The sequence below is a fragment of the Etheostoma spectabile genome, chromosome 20 (assembly GCF_008692095.1).
Source record: "Etheostoma spectabile isolate EspeVRDwgs_2016 chromosome 20, UIUC_Espe_1.0, whole genome shotgun sequence".
NCBI lineage: Eukaryota > Metazoa > Chordata > Actinopteri > Perciformes > Percidae > Etheostoma > Etheostoma spectabile.
This window is the reverse complement of record NC_045752.1, coordinates 19,161,868-19,181,473: the sequence shown is the minus strand read 5'-3', so window position 1 is coordinate 19,181,473 and position 19,606 is coordinate 19,161,868. Positions and strand designations below refer to the sequence as shown.

At 41.7% G+C, this 19,606-nt stretch overlaps 1 long non-coding RNA gene across 1 annotated transcript; it reads right to left on the bottom strand.

Annotated features, from left to right (window-relative positions):
• Positions 1–10,683: 10,683 nt before the first annotated feature.
• LOC116670616 (uncharacterized) lies at positions 10,684–18,198 on the bottom strand. The gene is made up of 2 exons (XR_004327070.1): positions 18,127–18,198; positions 10,684–10,748 (listed from the first exon to the last, which is right to left on the bottom strand). It is a non-coding gene; the product is annotated as an uncharacterized LOC116670616 (long non-coding RNA).
• Positions 18,199–19,606: the final 1,408 nt, after the last annotated feature.

The following is a 19,606-nucleotide window of genomic DNA, read 5'->3' as shown; positions in this document are numbered from 1 at the left end:
AATATGAGATTGTATTCTGAACAAGCCACCATGACTGTCTGGCTTTGAATTTCTGGAGAAACCAGACCCACGTGACGCGTTTGTCCAATCAGCTGCCGTCGGCATCGGTTTTGGCGTGTTCTGAGGAACTTTTATGGGCCAACTCGGGGAGGCGGTCAGTCCAACTGTCTTTTCTGCCAACGGTCAGCTGTCGGCTCGGTGTGTCAGGGCCATTACAAGCAGTACAATACAAGTTCGAAGATAACTTTCCCAAAACGAAAGCCTTCAGAGAGCACTGATACTGTAAACCAGGAGTCATCTGTAAAATGCAAATCTCTGTGACCTCCTGAAGAGAAAACCACCAGATCAGCACATCTGTCAGAACTGGCCAACAATGAAGCCAAGAAAAAAAACGACTCATCAAGTGTTTGACTGGTGAAAGAACAACATTTATCCAGGTTGTGCCATTTCAAAAGCTCAGTGTTGACATCACTTCAATCGATCTCATTAACGATTAACTTGTGAAAAATGCTCTAGGACCCCGGAACTTTCCAAAGCAAAGATAATTAAGGATGTTTACCTACAAAACATACAGTTTTCATTCATGTCGAGTAAATATGTTCTCTTTTGAGGGTATGATAGATCTGTGTTGTAGAGCTTTATACAGTGCACGCGTGGCAGTCAACGGGCGGCCTTGTCACATGAACAGCTGCGGAAAACTACAGCACACTGACCAATCCTGACCTGTGTGGAGGAGTTGCCACTGTAGATGGCAGTCCCATAGGAATGGAGAATGATAGCCCGAGTGTGGAAAAGAGAAGTGCCAGGGATATTATTTAACAAACAATTCATCATCCTTCATGCAGCTTTAGTTTGTTTTTTGCCTGTTTGACAAATGGCCAGACAGCAGTCTTAAGGTCAAGCATTTGGCTGTTTTTTATCCTTCTCCAACATCACACTTGCTTTGTCTAAAAGGAAAACACAGATTTCACACAGATGTACAGTATGAAGCCTTTTGTTGCTGTACAAGTAGAAAAAGCTGCTCCAAAAGCACCACCCCTCCCCTCTCAAAAACACAAACCCTGTTTCTGTTTGTCTGTGATTTAACTGTCATATTGAGCGCCGCTAAATTGTGTTTTGTTGTTGAAAACAATGACAATAAACATCTATTCCATTCTATTTTCATGGAGTTTTTGTGTGTGAAATGTGTTTCTGAGCATCTTTAGATCGGTTTATTTTTCAATGACGAGCGTGGAATGCCAATACCTGTTGAGTGGTGGAATAGAGGCAAATGCAAATGACGTTATTGTTGGGTCTTTGTAAATGACAGTGTATTCTAGACCTACTCTATCTGTAAAGTGTCCTGAAATAACTCCTGTTAGGATTTGACACTATGACTTAATGAAAACTGAGTTGAATTTAACTGTTAATTAATTACCCCCTGCTAAATAGCAGCCGAGGCGGATGGCAATGCCATTTCTTTTGCAGGTTATAAACCAAAGCATTGTATAAACTCAGTGGGATCTGTTGAGCACTCAGTAGCTCCACTGGTTGAGGTTCAGGGTTTAGCACAGGAGTGGTAATGAGTGATGGAAGCACTTCTCTTTAACTTTCTGCTCTGAGGATTACCCGGCCAAATCGCCCACCTTGCACTTAAATCACACATGATCACGATGTTTTCTGAGCTGCCGTTCATAAACACTGTTGCACGTTGGCATTTATCAAACGTAATACATAGTTGTATTACATTCTTAAGCGGGATTTATGCTTCTGTGTTAAATCTACGCTGTGGTTTCATACTAGGTACGTGGAGACACGGACCCTACGCTGTAGCCCGACATGTAATTAAGCTTCGGCCATGGGTTGGTAGCGTTGCATTTCCTGGTTCTCTTTCTCAATAAACATGAAATCAAGGAGAGGGGTAGCTTTTCCTCCTACAGATTTCCCACCATGGTCAGAAAACACGGCGGAGACACTTTGTTTCTCCCACTATGACTCTCAAGTGCTACATGCTCCGAAGCTAATTGCTTTCACTCACTGCCTTCACTTCACTTGCTCTACCACAGACTCTCCACACACACACACACACGCCGGCTTTACAAGAGATCAACGCACACACCAACCCACAAGGATAAACTGCTCGGTGTGCTAATGTTAGCTGGACAGGTTATTTCCCAACATGTAACTTTGAGATGAGGGAACACACGTTTACCTGACTGCTTTGTTATAAATTCATGAAAATGTCCGGTTTTCACTGTTTGTCATGGGACCATTAGCATTAAGCGTGTTCTTAAACTGACTGGCTTTGCACACAATACTACGGTACTTTGTTGCATGACGTAATTCCCGAGCAGCTGTCTTATATATATATTATATTTTATTATATATTATGCTAGCAAATTTGTTTCAGTGTCTAACAAAGGTGCCGGAGATCTTAAAGCTCACATGGATACAGAAAAACCTTATCTTTGATAATATTGAAAAGGTTTTAAGAGATATTTAGTTGAAGCTGGATTTTGAAGCTGACACAGAAAAGGTCATATACATTATTTCATATTTATTTATTTATTTGAAAAGAGATTTTCAGGTTGTTACAGATTTTATTTTATTACATAAGTTAATGTTGTACCATTGAGGCATACTAAAGCATGTTCATCAACCTCTGAGAAGTCTGAATTTGTGTCTCGAGGCCGGCTGAGTGTCCTCTTTTTTGGAAATCACAATATGGTCACCCTATCCTACAACATGCTATGACTATCTTCCTACAACTAGCTTTGTGATGGTTACGTTACTCAGTGTAGACCAATAACCATGTGTCATGATCATTGTGTACATTTACAGACTTCTTAACCAGGTATATAAACTGGCCTGACGGCGGCCATGTAGGTTTCTGAACTGCGGTGCGGACATGCAGGTGATTAACTGTGCTCCGGACTTTGTGTTGTTTCGTAACATATGCTCCTTTGAGGGAGGTCCTGCTACTATCCACGCTGTCTTTTTAATTTATAAAGCATGTACCAGTGTTTATTTATGATGCAGTTGTGTCTGCAGTAATGAGCTCACAGACCCCTGGGGGAGAGAATGTAGGCACAATGAAACGAGCAGGTGTGTTGGGAATCCTCCAGCACCGACTTCTTAAGAATACTTCTTACTAGCTGCTTAACCACTCCAAAGGAGCCAGGAGTGTGTACACACACAAACACACAGCAGGGATCACTTAAGTGCATTTAACACTAAAACACTACAAAGATGAATGCCCTGTTCTCATGTGACTAACTGGTAGGAGTAACGAATCGTGTGTGTTAACACAACCTAGGGCTGGGCGATATGAAGAAAATCAAATATCACAATATTTCTGACCATAAACCTCAATGTTGATATTGTGACGATATTGAAGGGTTTACAGTTGGAGCCGTGACTAAATATTGTCACATTTAGATTATAGTAAAATAACAATTAGTAGTGTGGATATAATGATTAAATGAGTAAAGGCAAATAATAATACAGTCAGATAGAAAATTACATCACTTTACTGCAATGTAGCCTTTAAATCAAGGAAAGGACAAAACTTGTCATGACAATATCCAAAATGTAATACAATATCAATAAAATATCGATATATTACCCAGCCCGCACATAACCTTACAGAAATTTATCTGCCCTGTAATGTGGTCTGAAATGGCCCAACAGATATTCGCCGAACAATAAATGATGAACTGTCATTGTCATCAACATGAACCAATGGAATATTCTACAGATTACACGTAAGGTGAAAAACATGGACGCTGTTCCAGAAACATAACATTTTCCCCCAAATTATCTGCCAACACTAGCTTTGTGTTGCGGCACAGCAGAATCATGATCTCATTGGTTGACAAGCTGAGGTGGGTGTGGCTTACCTGCGTCACCGCAGCTGCAGAGTTGACTAAAGTGGAAATTGAGGACACTTTGAGACAGTCGGAGGAAAAATGACTCGTGGCTCAGTGTGTTGTGAGATGAAATAGTTGAATCCCCCGTTTTGCCGGCAAAGTGGGGTTAATGTTTTTTGGTCCACTCCATGTGGCAGCTGATCGACCAGCACCAAGGTCTGACCCCTAATTTTCCATTTTCGGTGTCAATAGGTTTCCATTAAAGTCAATGTGTGTATTTTTAAAGACTGCGTAACGGCTGCGTTCCGACTCTGACTTTACAAAATAAAATACAACCGTGCCCACAGCGGATCATATTTCCTTGCACAACACCTTGAAATTGTCATAATGGGCAGAGACAGGCCAGAAGTCAACAGGTGAGAGGTTTTGTTAATAGAAACTACATCCTGTTATATCGCGCGACCATACGTGACTTTGCGAGATCTCGTGGGTCCTTGTGACTTCAGCTGTAAGTCATGGTCACAGCCGTTCCACAACAAATCCAGACCTAGTGGGTGTTGAAGGACAGCGGAGCATGGAGCCGATCCGCAGCCGTTCCGCAGTTGGTTGAAATCCGTGGTAAGCTGGCCAATGACGGAGCAAAGAAATGCCGAGGCTAGCATGAAAGGTAAGCCCACTCAATTTACCTGTGGCCTGGCAAAACCGAGTGTTTAGCTCTTCTAGATTCAAATTGACGTGTGAACTTTTAAAGACCTAGACAGGTAACGATAACATCACCTTTTCCCAGCTTGTGGTTATGCCATGGCATTTGTAATAAAGTTAAAAAGAGAAAAGAACCCTTAGTGAAGTTGTTAATTTATCCGCATATGCCGCATTTTATACATGTACCCATTCTATGAAAAAAACATTTGGCTGATTATGATATTGTTAGATTTAAAGCTACAGTGCGTAGTTTCTGTTGCCCCCATGAGGAATTCTAAGTACTGACAACAAAACTGTTGACGTGTCTACTTGATACAAGCCTTCTGTGGCCGTGCAAAGTTACGCACTAAAACTTTAACATCAGAGAATTAGCACGATAAAATGCTCGCTTAATCCCTGAATTCCCACTGTATCAAAAGAATAACAACCACATCATCCATGTTGATGAAGTTGCCCTCTGTTGCATCTGTTTCCTTTGCACTGAGCCCCTCTGGCAAACAGCATGTTTCTCACATGCTCTTCACACTCAACTCATCCAATAAATCTGTACAGCAATGGTAGACATCTGGAAAATCTGGCACCTTCTCTGTCCATGAAAAGCTGCGCTCCATCTTTAACTGCCCACAATACAACACAGGTGGTCTTTATTGTTCCTTTCACTCGTTAGAATTCCCACTTCTTCATCTTTGTTGCATGGACTTTTTTAGCCAGAACATGAACATTGTGATAGCAGATGGGTAAATAGTAAAAATAGACGGCACTGGCACTCCTAGCCTACAGTGGAAACACTGTGTATGGATTTTAACACTGTAGGTTACTTAAATTATCTTAGATTGGATGGAGCTAAACCGATTCCTATTCTGTGCTATGCTGTTTGCAGCCTGGTCTCACTGAATTCCGTGAAATGATCACGAACTATTAACACTGCATAACGTGGTTATGGCATGAGAGGCCACCACGGAAAACAATGCCAAGGTAAAGTCAATGAGAAGATGACGTAGCATTAAATGCAACAACGGTAGCAAGTTGTATGAAAGCCCAAAAATCCACATTAGGAAGGGTGGATGGGTCAAACAACATGACTTTCTCTCAGGAGACCGGATATCGTGTCCCGTGTGTCACAATTCCTCAACCGTCCCGTTGTTCTTTTCCTAAACCCAACCCTATCTTATCCTAAACCCAACCCGTTGTTCTTTTCCTAAACCCAACCCGTTCTTATCCTAAACCCGTCCCGTTGTTCTTTTCCTAAACCCGTCTCGTTGTTCTTTTTCTAAACCCAACCCATTGTTCTTTTCCTAAACCCAACCCATTGTTCTTTTCCTAAACCCAACCCATCCGCTGTATACAGCCGTCCCGCCCACCCAAGCCCTTTTTCTTAACTTAAGGGGCCGTGTTCATTTCATGGAATTCTTCCATGGACCCACAGAATGAGAGGTATCTCAAAACCTGGCCAAATAGAACCAAAACTGTCTGCACAGAGCGATACTACTCCAACCTGGCCTGGGAACGCCTCAGGATCCCCCAGTTGGAGCTGGTTAATGTGGCTCCAGAAAAGGATGCTTGGGGTCCCCTGCTGGAGCTGCTGCCCCCGCGACCCGACCCCAGATGGATGGATGGATGGATGGATGGATGGATGGATATTTTAGTGGATTAGCTGTGATTTAAGAAAGTGTTGGACGTTTGTTTCCTGCTTGAAAACGGACTAAGCACCGCCCCCAACTTTCATGTGTTGTGTGGCACAGAGCTCTAATGGGTTATAGGTCTGTTATATTGCATCCACAAGCATTATGGTCTACACCATTGATAACGCCCTTGAAAATCGAAAATGAACTGTAAGGTTTTAGACTAGAGCTGTGCAATGTATCTATTTTATGATGTGAGACTAGATTTTGCCTAAGATTTTGGATATCTTCATATTTTAATATGGCATAAGTGTTGTCTTTTCCAGGGTTTAAAGGCTACAATACAGTAAAGTGATGACATTCTATGAACCTTTTATCCACTTAGTCATGAGCATTCATCACAAATCTTAAATATTTTTTGAAAGCACCACTTGTCAATTGTTTTGCAATGTCATCTCAATTTTGATATGGAGGTATATGGGCAAAATTAGTGTGATATTTGATTTTATATGTCACCCTGCCCTATTACCAGGAAAACATATAAATTAGTTTGGTGATGCCAGGTTCGAGAAAATATGTTTTTCTGAGGTTATAGGCCATACAGAGGTTATAGACCATATTAAAAACAAGCTGCCAATGTGTTCTCATGGCTCCTAATTGTGGTTTGCAGATATAGAAGAGTACATCAAATGTGTAGCTTTATCTAAACAAGATGTTGCATAAGACTTGTCAGGTTAAGGTAAAATTGTGTTTTCTTAAAACTCGTTCTCACCAAAATCCACAACACAGAGCGTTTTTTCATGATACAATTGAGTAAATTATGGAAATAGAAGTCTACCCTCCATCATGTCATTTTGCTGTAAAAAACGCCCCGGTATCTTGGTTTCTGAATGGTTCAGAATAAAATGAAAGAGGAAAAGAGAAAAAGGACAGAGTCAGCAGAGGACAGTGTTTTATAGCTTCTCTGACAGGGCTCACTGCTGAGGGAATAACTTTGATAAAGAGCAGGGATGCCCTTTATCCAGTAAGGCTACTTACAGAGAGCTTTCTGAAGAACTACAAATGCTTAATACACATGATATCTCTCATTTAAGAGCTGGTTGAATGACAATAGCCGGGCCTCCGAACCTTCACAGAAGGAGAAAAAAACGTCTCACAGGAAGATGGAGGAATTCTTTTATTGAATTGAGTGCCTGAAAAACTGTCTGCATCACATTGTAGTTGTCTGGATTTGACAGAGCCAGAATGAAAACATGCAGAATGTATTATAAAATCACTTAGTTTTCATTTGAGATGCTTTTAGAGCTAAACAGGCAGATGTGCATAGCAACAAGTGGCTTTCATAACACTGGATTGAGTCTTTGTGGTCACTAGGATCACAGACAAAACATTCACAGAGATTTTCATCTTCTGCGTGACTTCAGCGGGACCTGCCAGCACTACAGCTAATCACTATCAGGACATGGCTCTGACTCTGAAATTATATCGGAAGTCAAAATCTAAAAAGAAACATGGAAGGAACATTTACCGTTTTTCTTCTTTGCATTTTTAGTTAATGTGGACATGTAGGCTATAAACAAACCTGTAAGAGGATGTAAGAAAATTACAACATGGCTTGTTTGGTTGACATTTGGTTTGACACGAACCAGCGCCAATGGCAAAGGATATAGAGTCAGACACTCAACTGTTATCTTTTTCATTCTACAACCAAGGGATTTACCGTTTCGATTTTACAAACGTTCAATCTGTACGATAATGTGTTCTAGAACATGGAGCTGGAGATGTTAGAACCCGCTAGCCGGGTGAGACCAGTCGGTCAGGGTCCATGGTCTTATCTCAGCAGCCCTTTGGTAGTTTACCGGTGGTACTGATGTCTCACCTACCACCAATATAGTACTTCACATACTGTTTGGGCGACTGCCATGTTTTATAAATTCATCATAACCTTTGTAAGTAAAATCTTAGTCTGAAAAGTCACTTACAACTAAAGCTGTCAGATATATTTAGGGCAGTAAAAAGTACAATCTTAACCTCTGAGATGTAGTGGAATAGGGTTAGGTTAGTATAAAGGTTCATAAAGTTAAGGTACGGAAGTACAGTACAAGAACCTCAGTCACATAATACACCTTGCTGTGCAACCTGGACACATCGTCAGTGATGGACCCGGGGTCGTCACATGTTTAAGGTCTTATCATCAGACACCCTAACCTGGGTGACCCAGACAGGTTTGACCAGGGCCCCTCTTGTGTCCAAGTAACTTGCTTTGCCACTCGTCATCCCTCTAAATTCAGAGCCAACAAGAAACCTTTTAAGTGGCTTCCAAGATATTCTTGATAAGTCTTTGTCTCTACAGTCCACAGATCCCTAAGAGTCCCAGGACCCCTTGTGTAGATCGCCCCGCGGAGCCCCTGCAGCCAACTTCCACTCTGCTACAGGAGATGCATATTTGGGTCTGTTCATCTCTTGAGCCTCTTCCATCCTTCCTTCCCAGGGGACTGATGGCAACCCCACATGCTTGGTTACCTCGGACATCAAGACCATATCAAATTGTCAAGATCAACTTTCTACTTAAGTACACTACTTAAGTAAATGTAGACATTCCACCACTGCATGTCACCCCTTTTAACACTGGCATAGACAATGTGAGTTGTGAGCAGCCTAAGTCAAAATAAGTTTTCTTTTTCAGATTGATTAATTTGAAGGATGGATATTTCATCTTACTTGTACTTTTTCTTGTAAAATTAAAATTTGACAAAAGTTTAACCCTCATGTTGTCCTTGGGTCAAATTGGCCCGTTTTCCTATATCAATGTTCTTTTTAACTAATCAATTATAATTACTTGAAATAACATGATTGATTCCAGACACCGCTGTTTGGTAAGTACAAATCTCTAGTTTCATTAATTTTTGGGTGTCTTATTCAATTTTATAGCATTTGGAAAACAAATTGAAGTGGTTTCCAGATAGTATTGAGTAACAGTTGACATTTTCCAGTCTGTGATTATCCATCAACATCCATTCCTTTAATTTTATTCTAAATAATTCCTCATTTCTGCTTTTCTAACTCAAACATTTGGTATAATTTCCTATAAATGAGTTTCATTGACCATAAATTACAAAAATAACTGTAAAACTAAAGTTAACAAGTTAATGTTAGGTAGTGTTGAAACTGTAATAAAAAGTTGAAAAAAGGGAACTAAAACGTACAAAAAAGATAAAAACATTGAAAAAAAGCATCAACACAAGGGTTAAATGTGGTTCTGTGAGTATTGATATTAATGTGCTGTGGATAGCACATACTGTGATTGAAAGCAGAGGCTCTGACTGATTAGCAACAGCACTAGCCAGTGGACAGATCTGTAAACACATGCATGGGAACACAATGGGAAGAAACATCAACCCTGATGAGACGCCTGCTGACAAGCAGCCAAACAACACTGATCATATTTTACATTTGAGAAGGACCTGTGCATGTGCTCCAACAAGGTAAAGGAATGTTTAAAATCTGAAAATGCCTTTTTATTACACAATCTAGGTGGTTTACCAGATACTGGGTTTATCCATCTACAAGTTGCAGCCAAGACAATCTTTGTTACAAAGACAGATCCATGAGACTCTGGGTAACAAATATCAGTTTTTTATATTTTTCTCCAAGCTATCCCTGGTTGGAAAAATGTTGTATCATATATACAGTTCGTAAATGCTTCCATGACAGGCATTGACATGACATGGCATTGTGTATTTAGTTTTTTCCCCCCACGCTTTACAGATTGGGCAGAGACATGATCAGCGTGAAAAAGTGAATTCCATATGTACATAAAGACAGTAACGTAAAGCAATTCACACAGGGACAAAGTGGGAAACTGGTACTTAAAAGAATGCAGCTTTACCCACTTGATTTGTCTTACTTGTCTGAGGATGTGAAGTGGATTGCATTTATTTTTTATTTTGAAATGAAACTAGAAAACTCTCTCCCGGCCACACACACAGCTATGTGGATGGCTAACGCCGGTCAATGGGCTGGGCTGAACCTACAAACTCCTTTTTATCTTAATTTTGGTCTAAGAAACGATTAATTCCATACCATTAATAGTTATGCTGCTATAGTTTTAGACTGCCGAGGGACCTGAAATTAACCACTGAGTTACTCTTTCCTTCTCTTTCTCTCCATCTGTATTCATTCATGTCTCTTTACTGCATGCTACTAACTTAGCTCCGGGGAGCTTCTTTCCCAGAGTCCTTTTGCCTTCTCGCCTTGCAGATTCCTTGGATTGAGGTGGCAGCTGCTGCCATGGTCCTGCTCTACGCCCTGCTACGCCCTGCACAAATACTACTACTATTTCTAATCGTAGTTGTATTATCTTTATTGGTACTATAATTGCCACTGCAGATCATGCCAACTGCTATAATTATTATGAAATCATAAATCAAGTGGCAGCGGCAGGTGGTCGCTGTCCAAGGTTTCTGCGTGTTTAAAGGAAGTTTTTCCCCGCCACTGGGGGGGAATTGTTTGGTCTTTGTAAATCCTAGAGTGTGGTCTAGACCTACTCTATCTGTAAAGTGTCCCAGGATAACTCCTGTTATGATATGACACTATCAATGAAATGGAAATTAAAATGATTTGAATTAATTTTTTTTTTTCTACAAAAAACCATAACACAAACAGCAGTGTCAGGTTCATGGCAACTTCAACACGTGCTACACCCCTTCCGAGAATCCAGTCTGTAGTGTACTTTAAACTGATAAACCAGAGAGCTTGTTGGGCTTTCTGATCATAAAGGATCATGAAGTTTTTGTATCATCTACACTTGCATGGGCTTGGCTTACGTAACTCCACAAAGACCAGTGAATATTATGGCATTCAGTTTAGTTTAACAAAGATAAGATTAAGGGGAAAGAAGTATAAGAATGATGAGCAAGGACCAGCTGACCCCTCCCCTAGTCTTTTATCCCGTCTAGACAGCACCTCCTTATCAGCTCTTGGAGCTCTCATCAGACGTCAGTCTCCCTTTCCAGACTTCAGCTTTAGCTGAAACAGACCATAAATACACATATTCATTTACCACATTCATTGTCCTACCGCCTTACTTTTCTCAATGGAGCACCAAATAGAGATTAACTAAAAACGACACCAACAATCAGACACACCACATCGTTTGCATCTTTTATATCCCTTTCTTTAAACTTTCTTTTATAGAAAATTGAATATGAATATTCAATACATTGTTGGGTTTTTAATCATACTGCCCTTCCTTGCCCATTTAATGTATGTCATTTTTGTACAACAACATTTCGGTACTTTCATTAAAACTTTATATAGTTTTTGCAAGTTAGACAGTGTGCGGGAGTATTCTTTGCAACTTTTTGACCTGCATGACCCCATCCAATGCACCGATGTAGTATTTTTCTGTACTAGTTGACAATAAGAACAATATAAAATAACACCCAGCCTGTTGCTGCCACCATGAACAAAAAATCACAACATCTGTACACAGAACGACCTGCCAGATCAGTCATGTTATAAGTTTCTCAATGCTCTAGGCTATATGATGGATCTTTGTCTTGTTTAACATGGCCCTGGGCTGTATGACAGTACCCGTTGTTTTGACCTGTTTCTGCTTCCCTCTTTCAGGTCATCTCTGACTGTTGGCCCCTGCCACCTCAGTAAGGGATTGGCCAGGCCTGTTCTGATGTCTAAATGTCCAAGATGGCTCACTCTATTTCCTTTTGGTAAGCTTGTGCCTTTTCGGCACATAACTTGGTTTTGTTCATGTCACCTGTAGGTTAAACACGCATGTTGTCCTCGGGTCAAATTTGACCCGTTTTCAGTGTTTTTATCACAAAAAAATGGACCTTCGAAATAAGCGCTGAAAATGCCAAAAAACATCAAAATTGGCACTACCAACATTGAAAAAGTGACAAAAATGTTGAAAAAGCGATGATGGTTGACGGGAAGACAACACAAAAGTTAAAGTATAGCCCCTACAGTTTCATGGCACCCAACACCCACACTTCACCACTGACTGTTGACTCATAATTACCCAACACATCATGAAAGGGTTTGTACAATATTCTGCAGAATTAGGCGACCGCCAGCTGGTCACGTAACACCGGCTACACAGCTCCATGAGACGTCAGTTACAGTTGAGTTAAACCGACAAAAAGTCAACAGAACCAAACCGTCCCGTTCCCGTGAGTCATGGAACCCTAAGCCCACACACAAGCTTTTCCTTAACCCAACCGTCCTGTTACTGCAAGTCACAGAACCGTAAGCCGGCCCGAACAGCGTCAAAAGGGACGCCAATAGTCCAGAACAAGCGCGTGTTATATGACTCTAAAGGAGAAGACCAAGCGCGTGTTATACAACAATGAAAATGGCACCTGACCAAGCATCAGTATTTTACGAGATGGGAGTGAGAATGTGTTGCCTGGACTGTATGTCTTGCCACAAAAGCTGCACAAAAGTAGTTTAAGGTGAAATGCCACTTCAGTGATCCATTTAGAGAAAACCTGTATAACTATAAGACAGAAATATGTAGTCAAAATAGAGGTAGTGTAAATATAAGAGCCCCCAGAGAGGTTGGCTCTAAAAATCACTTTCAGTACCATACAACATCCGCAGCAGGGCTTATAACCTGTAAGTGTTGCATAATAAGTGTCACTTAGAGTACTTAATGTTGATTCATTTGAAATTGAAGCTTTTGAACTACGATCAAAGCAGTCAGTCAGTATTTGTACTGGTTCAGTAAACTTCCATTCACTGATGTTGACTTCCTGCGACTGAAACTCAAACATGAAGCGGGTGGCGTGAGTGTGACTTGCCCGTCTACGCCCTGCTGACGCCTACCCAGTATGACCACCAGTGACTCAATTGGGAATACGGCCCTCAAAGAGTGACACTGTAAAGGGATTTTCTCAAGCGGGGTTAAAGAGGCAAACAGATCAAGGAGCCAGGGTGTGTGCCGGGCTCTTCATAAGCCATACATCTCAGACATTGACAGTGGGTAGAATCGGCAGTCAGAGTCTGAGAGACTGGGAGTCATTGGTACTTCTGGCGCCTGAGTTTGCGGTGCACATTGGTCCCCTCTCTTTGCCCGCTCTTCACTTTCTTCTAACGGACATAACAGCACAAAAAAGAGGATGCCACCCACAGTAACATCACCTTATCTGTCATGGTGAAAAGCTGAGGAAGCAATTACTCATTTCACAAATGATGTCAAAAGTAGAAGTCACTGTCATCTTTAAGCAAAGCCTGATGAAAATTGCTTGGAATTGGAAAATGGAAATTCCAGGAAAATTTCAGGAAATGAACGTGTGCTAACAAACAAGGCAGCTGGCACAACCTCCTCCAAGTGTTTTATTGGAAGCCGTTCAAGCCAAGCTACACATGATCCATGTTAAAACCGCTCTGCGCTGGCTGTGGTGCCATTGTTTTCCCATGGGGAGAGCGGTGGCGACATCTCGGAGGAAGCGCTACCCTGGGAATTTGCTGATGAGCGTTGCGTTGAAAGAACAAATGATTTCAACTTTTATCTCCCTGCACTGAACTTTCAAGGCTCAACCAAAGCCAGCTGCAATGATGACCTACACCTGTGCTGCGCTTTGCCTCGGAGCCTGCAATTAACATGGAGTGTCATAAGTACTGTAATGGAGTCAGCTCCTTCTTATTAGTGAGCAGCTTAAAGGAGATTTCCAGTTGATTTCAACACATATCTCTGTAGTTTTTAAATGTGGAGTGCTGTCAGTGGAGAGAGAAACTAAAACCATCGGTGCTGCCCACACCGAGTTATCCTCCTGCTAGAGTTAGCACCCAACCGGCTGAAACAGGGCAAGTTTTAAACGTGTTTTTAGCCTCTTAACAGGTTCAAAATGTCAATAAATGTGCCTACCCATGTGAATTGATTCTTGAGGTTCGCACCATTGAGGACAAATTATTTTAAAGTTTTTGGCATGTGCCCAAAACATAAATCTATATGTAGCTGACTTTATTGATAACTTTAAGATCTTTACCACCCCGGATCCAGTGAAAAGTAAAAAAAAAAATATCTGTAGAGTCCTTTCCATAAAGTTGTCAGATACTTTCTGAGCTTGTCAGTGGCACAAAAAATAAGCTTTTTTAGTGGACGTACATTTCTGGTGTAACCTCCTATGCGATGAAATGAAGCCAGCACAGAAGTGCCAAAAACTACAGTTCAACGAGTGGCCACTTGAGGCTGGCTCCAATCTGGAGTCAATCCCCATAGACTCCCATGTTAAAATGCCCAACTTTACAGCAGAAATAAACATCTTTACAGCCTGGTACAAAAAATGCTTTTGGTCTCTACAGCTAAGTCCCCCCCGTTCATGACAACTGTAGATGGGTAAGGGGGTAATTTATTTTTGTTAGAATTCACCCATGTAAATTATATTCAGGCTTAAAGTTATGTATAATTAAGTTTTAATGACAGTTGGCTGCCGTCGCAGTAAACAAGCATCGACTGCATGCTTTTTATTAGCTGACGTCAGGCACCGCCAAGATGGCGACGGTCGGAGTTACCAGGAAATGCCCAACTGAGAGCTTCATTGTGGCTGGTTGTGAGCCCAAAATAGCCCTTAACAGGTTGCTCAGGGCAACACTGACAAATTGTCCCTCAAAGTGAAGCATCTGGTGTGGTCAGAAGGCAGCAGGCTGCCCGTGTCATTCGTATTGTTAGCTGTAGATTTATGAGGTGTGGTATAAGAATAAGAACACCTAATAATGTATTCCTCAACCGTGTCCAACAAAAATGTGAGCTTACAAATCCTTTTTTTTTTTTTCTTGGATGGCGGAAACCACGTCCCAACTGTTTTGTATTTCAGTCCCTCCAGAAAAAACGTGATTACAAGATTACAAGATCAGCCAAAGTCCGCATATTCATGCGGGGGCCGCATTTTTTTCCAATACGCCGCACTTTCACCGCGTAAATTGCTGATTTCCACATCCCATCATTTTGTTTCAAAGAAGACACATATATCTTAGCAGAAAGTAACAAAATTTTGCGTTCCCGCAATATCATTGCATAAAATTGCATAAATATCCTGCATATTCCGTTGCATTTTTGCCTGCAACATTCACAAAAAAACTCCACATTATTTTGGAAGGACCGGTATTTGTGTTTTCTTAGGAAACAGTGCAACAGTATTCTGGTTCTTTACATTTCTTCTCCTTTGTCTGTTATCTAAATCAGACCCACTCAGTGGTTTGGATGTGTTTTCTTAAGCGTTCATTACAAGGCACTGCAGCTCTGATAAGCCAGTGTACTCTGCAAACATACTGGGTGATAACATCCCTTCATGTTGATGCCACTCTCATACATTCGTTTTCCATATTGAATTAAAAAATCACTTGCCGTGTCAGCGCAAACAGTAACCACCTGAGAACCGCAAGACACCGTTGGAGCCGGTGTGTGAGCAGCGGAGGGCTGCAGGCGTTCAGACTCACACTGTGTACACAGTCCCACATTTCAAACAGTGGCTCACAAAAAGAATTTCTTGTCAAAACACAAGAGTTTTGGAAAAGGAAACTGCCGGAAGTTCCACAAGTGTCTTTCCTTGCCAGAAGCTGAGTGTGTGTCAGATCTTAAACAGGCCTGTATCTACAGAAACAAAGTTTACATGACCTAAGGAATTATCCTCTATATAGTCTGCTTCAAGATGCAGTCCACCTACACCGTTTGGACTGTGATTGAAGCTTCATGTTGCCCTAAGGCCTGCCTAGCCAAAGAACAGAACATGTGAAAAATGTGTGGCCGCCTGCTGATTCCTCCACATCTTTTTCTAATTATTTGTCTCTAGTGAAGACGATATATTTAAGATTTGAAGATCCCTGACGCTATTACAAAAGTCACTAGATGATCACATTTCGAGTAGTCTGTTTTCTGAACCCGGTTTGCATGATAATAAAGATCCAGCCATGATCCAAACTCCAGGTCTCCATTAAATGGACTGTATTTTTATATTAGCGGTGTAAATCACACTTTTTTAGCAAGATATTATATTGACGAGTTTGTGGAAGTAGCCTATGAAGCAATGGAAAGAAAGCAGCACCAGGGAATTATTGTTATTGTAGTGATTATTGACTTTTTGGAGAGATTTAATGAACTTTAAAGACAGTGACAATGGAATTTGTTCTCCACCAATTTCACTCGCGCTGAGTTTTAACCCTTGGGAGCCGTTCAGCTTATTTGACTTTTTGTATTGGCCTGGCGTTGAGCTTCGGGTCCCCGGGGACCCTCACGTACTAAGTGATGTCCTTTCACGGGAACCGGCGGGGGTCTTGCACTTTGGGGTCCCAGAGACCTTCCTGCAGTCGAACGTGTTCACACTACCCCTGATCTTGTCCTATGGGGTCCCAGAGACCCATCCTGCACTCAAATGCATTTCCCATAACCATCATCTCGTCCTTTGGGTCCCCTAGACCTGTCCTGTATTCAATCGTATTTTTCTGCTCTCATGGCCTGGTCCTCCAAGGTCCCGAGACCCTTCCTGGATTCAAACGCTTTTCCCACTCGCCTAATCTCATCCTTTGGGTCCCCTAGACCCGTCCTGTATTCAATTGTATTTTTCTGCTATCATGACCTGGTCCGCCAAGGTCCCGAGACCCATCCTGCATTCAAACGCTTTAAATAACAAGTGCCCGTGACACGAAGGATAACACAAGGGTTAAAACTCCACCAGATACCACAAACTGGACCTTGTTGATTATTGGCTGATTGAGTTTTGCCTTTGGGAGGGGTGAAAGTGTGTGTGTCATTCAGAACACAAGAACACTTACTCTATGCTCAATTTGTTTTGGTGCCTGTACTTAACTTTTGTCGCCGCACAACATTCACTTTTTCTAGGCTAAACTCAACTGCCGTGGCCCCTGAAAGGGCAACTGCCAACTCCCGCTCAGCATCACGGAGCTCAGTAGCTGGCGTCACATGACCAGCCGGCGGTTGCCTAGTTTCATACAAAATCATGCAAATTGCTGTGCATCTATTTTTGGATACTACATCGTACCCACATTCCTTCATGAATGCATTGAGCAAACAATGATTAGCAGGATAATCCGGTCTCCTTAAAAGTTTTGATTGCCCACTACTGAGATGAAATACCTCACCTCTTATGTCTTGATGTGTCCACATGTTTTGTTACTGTTCCTGTACTTCATGAAATCTAAATGTTCCCACTGAATATGTGTTCCCTAACCTGCCTCTGTTTCCATGAGTCAAGCCAGAGCCAGGTTACATGAGAAAAGAGGTTGGGAGCAGAATCGTCAGCACATGTAAACAGAGCCAGTGAAGCAGCCCGTCATTGGATCAGGATCCTCCTCCTCCTCCCTGCAGAGCTGTGACACCAAGACGAGTTGGCTGGCTGCCCGCCAAACATATCCACTACAAAGGACTCCTGATTCAAACTTCTTTTCCTGTTTAGACAAGGGCCTGAGGTATGCAACATGGGTCCCAGGACCAAATGCGTCATGGTGAGAGCGCAGCCGTGGCGGGAATCAAATGAATACACTCTACAGTATAATAGTTTACAGTGTGTGAGTGGGACGGGGTGCATTGTCATGAATAGCACTCCTCTTCTGTCTCTTATGTAAAACGTGTATCATAGAGTTTAAAACAACTTGTAGGAGGCCAGGGCAGTTTGAAAGTTTGGAAACATTTACATAATTTAATAATGATAATAAGCATAATGCTATGCCACGCTACACCCTGTAACGCCCTGCAGCGCCCTGCTATGACATGAACGACATTATCTTTTATTGTGACTATTATTGCCATTGTGCATCACCCCCCCAACGGGCCCCGTCAGACACTTCCTAAAAGGGAGTTTTTCCTCACCACTGTCCTGCTAAATGCTTGCTCTTGGGGGGATTACTAGAATTATTGGGGCTTTGTAAATTATAGAGTGTGGTCTAGACCTCCTATCTGTAAAGTGTCACAAGATAACTTGTTATGATTTGATACCATAAATAAAATTGAATTGAATAAAAGATTCACTTGAAACCACTGCAGTGCATTTCCTTAAGTGAGTAATTCAGTTCATGTTAATCTGTTTTAAGAAGTCTGCAAAATACTAGCCTGGAAATCCAGACCCAAATTCAAAAGATTGAGGGTGTGGCATTGAGTAATGAAAGTCACCCATCTCGAGGGGCGGCACCAAGCGTGCATTTGTAAATTGAACTACACGCAATTGGATAACAATACAACCAATCCAGAGCCTCATACGCGTAGCCACCATAGGAGCTAACTGGTAGATTAAACTGTCGTAATGGGTTTAGCTTGCCTCTGGCTCCGCCTACATCAGATATACCGATGTGATTGGTTCAGCTTGGCTACAAGGGCATAGTTATTGAGCAGCGTTGCTCGATGCCAGAGTAACTCGCTGAGGAAATTCAAATTGTGCTCTTGCGAGAACTCTGGATTTCCAGGGTAGCAAAATACACCTTCTGAGTACAAACCTAATCTTCCTGAAGGCTTAAAATGGGTTTCATCCTTCATGGGCAGAAGCAAGTGTCTGTCAGGTTAAATGTCATAGGTAAAGATTACATGCGTCGTTGGATAGGAATGGAATTGGTAAAAAATGTGACTTTATCCAAACGAGAAGGGATTTGTGATGAAGGGTTGGAGGCAAACAAAGCGGCGGCAGAGTTTTGTGAGAGGAGATGTGTAATGGGAGGTTGTCAGAAGTTCAATCGGTTACCCTCAAAGTCTGCTCAGCACGGCAACAGCATGATGAAAAGGCTGACGCCAGTTCATAATGAAGTACAAAATAATACCTCACCTGTGTCTGAGTTCCACAATATTTCACCAACAGGGCAGGCCCCAGTCTCCTGAACTACACAGCTTACAGTGTGTTGTGTGTCCAGTTATGGTTGAAGTCTGCGCCTTTTTTTGTTTTAGTGTAATGGTGAAGCCTGTCCTGCTGTCACACATTTTACAGAAGTGGAGAAGTCACAGGCGTCCAAGTGAACCAGGAAATAAAGATGATACAACTTAACGATTGGAGACATGGCTAAGAGTCCCGGCAGCGGGAGATCATGGTTTACATGATCCTGTTTATATCCCTCTCAAATAAAAACCATTGTTTGCAGTAGAAAGCTAAGGCTTCTGTCATTCCAGACATTACACTGTACATCTGTCATCCTACGCCTGGGATGACATCACTACGTCAAGTGACATCCGGTGCAAAACCATGTGACACCATTCTATTGCAGAAAAAGATGATCAAAACCCCCTTTTTACACTCTGCCTATGAAAAGGAGCTTATCTCAAAAACTCAGACATTTACATTGTTAAAATAACTTTTGGAGGGTAAAGAATGATTTTTTTCATGTTTCAACATTTAGAAATCTGTGAAACAGGTCGTATTTTGGATTTATGTATGACACAATGTCAATGATGATGAGGGTTGATCGTTTACAAATCCT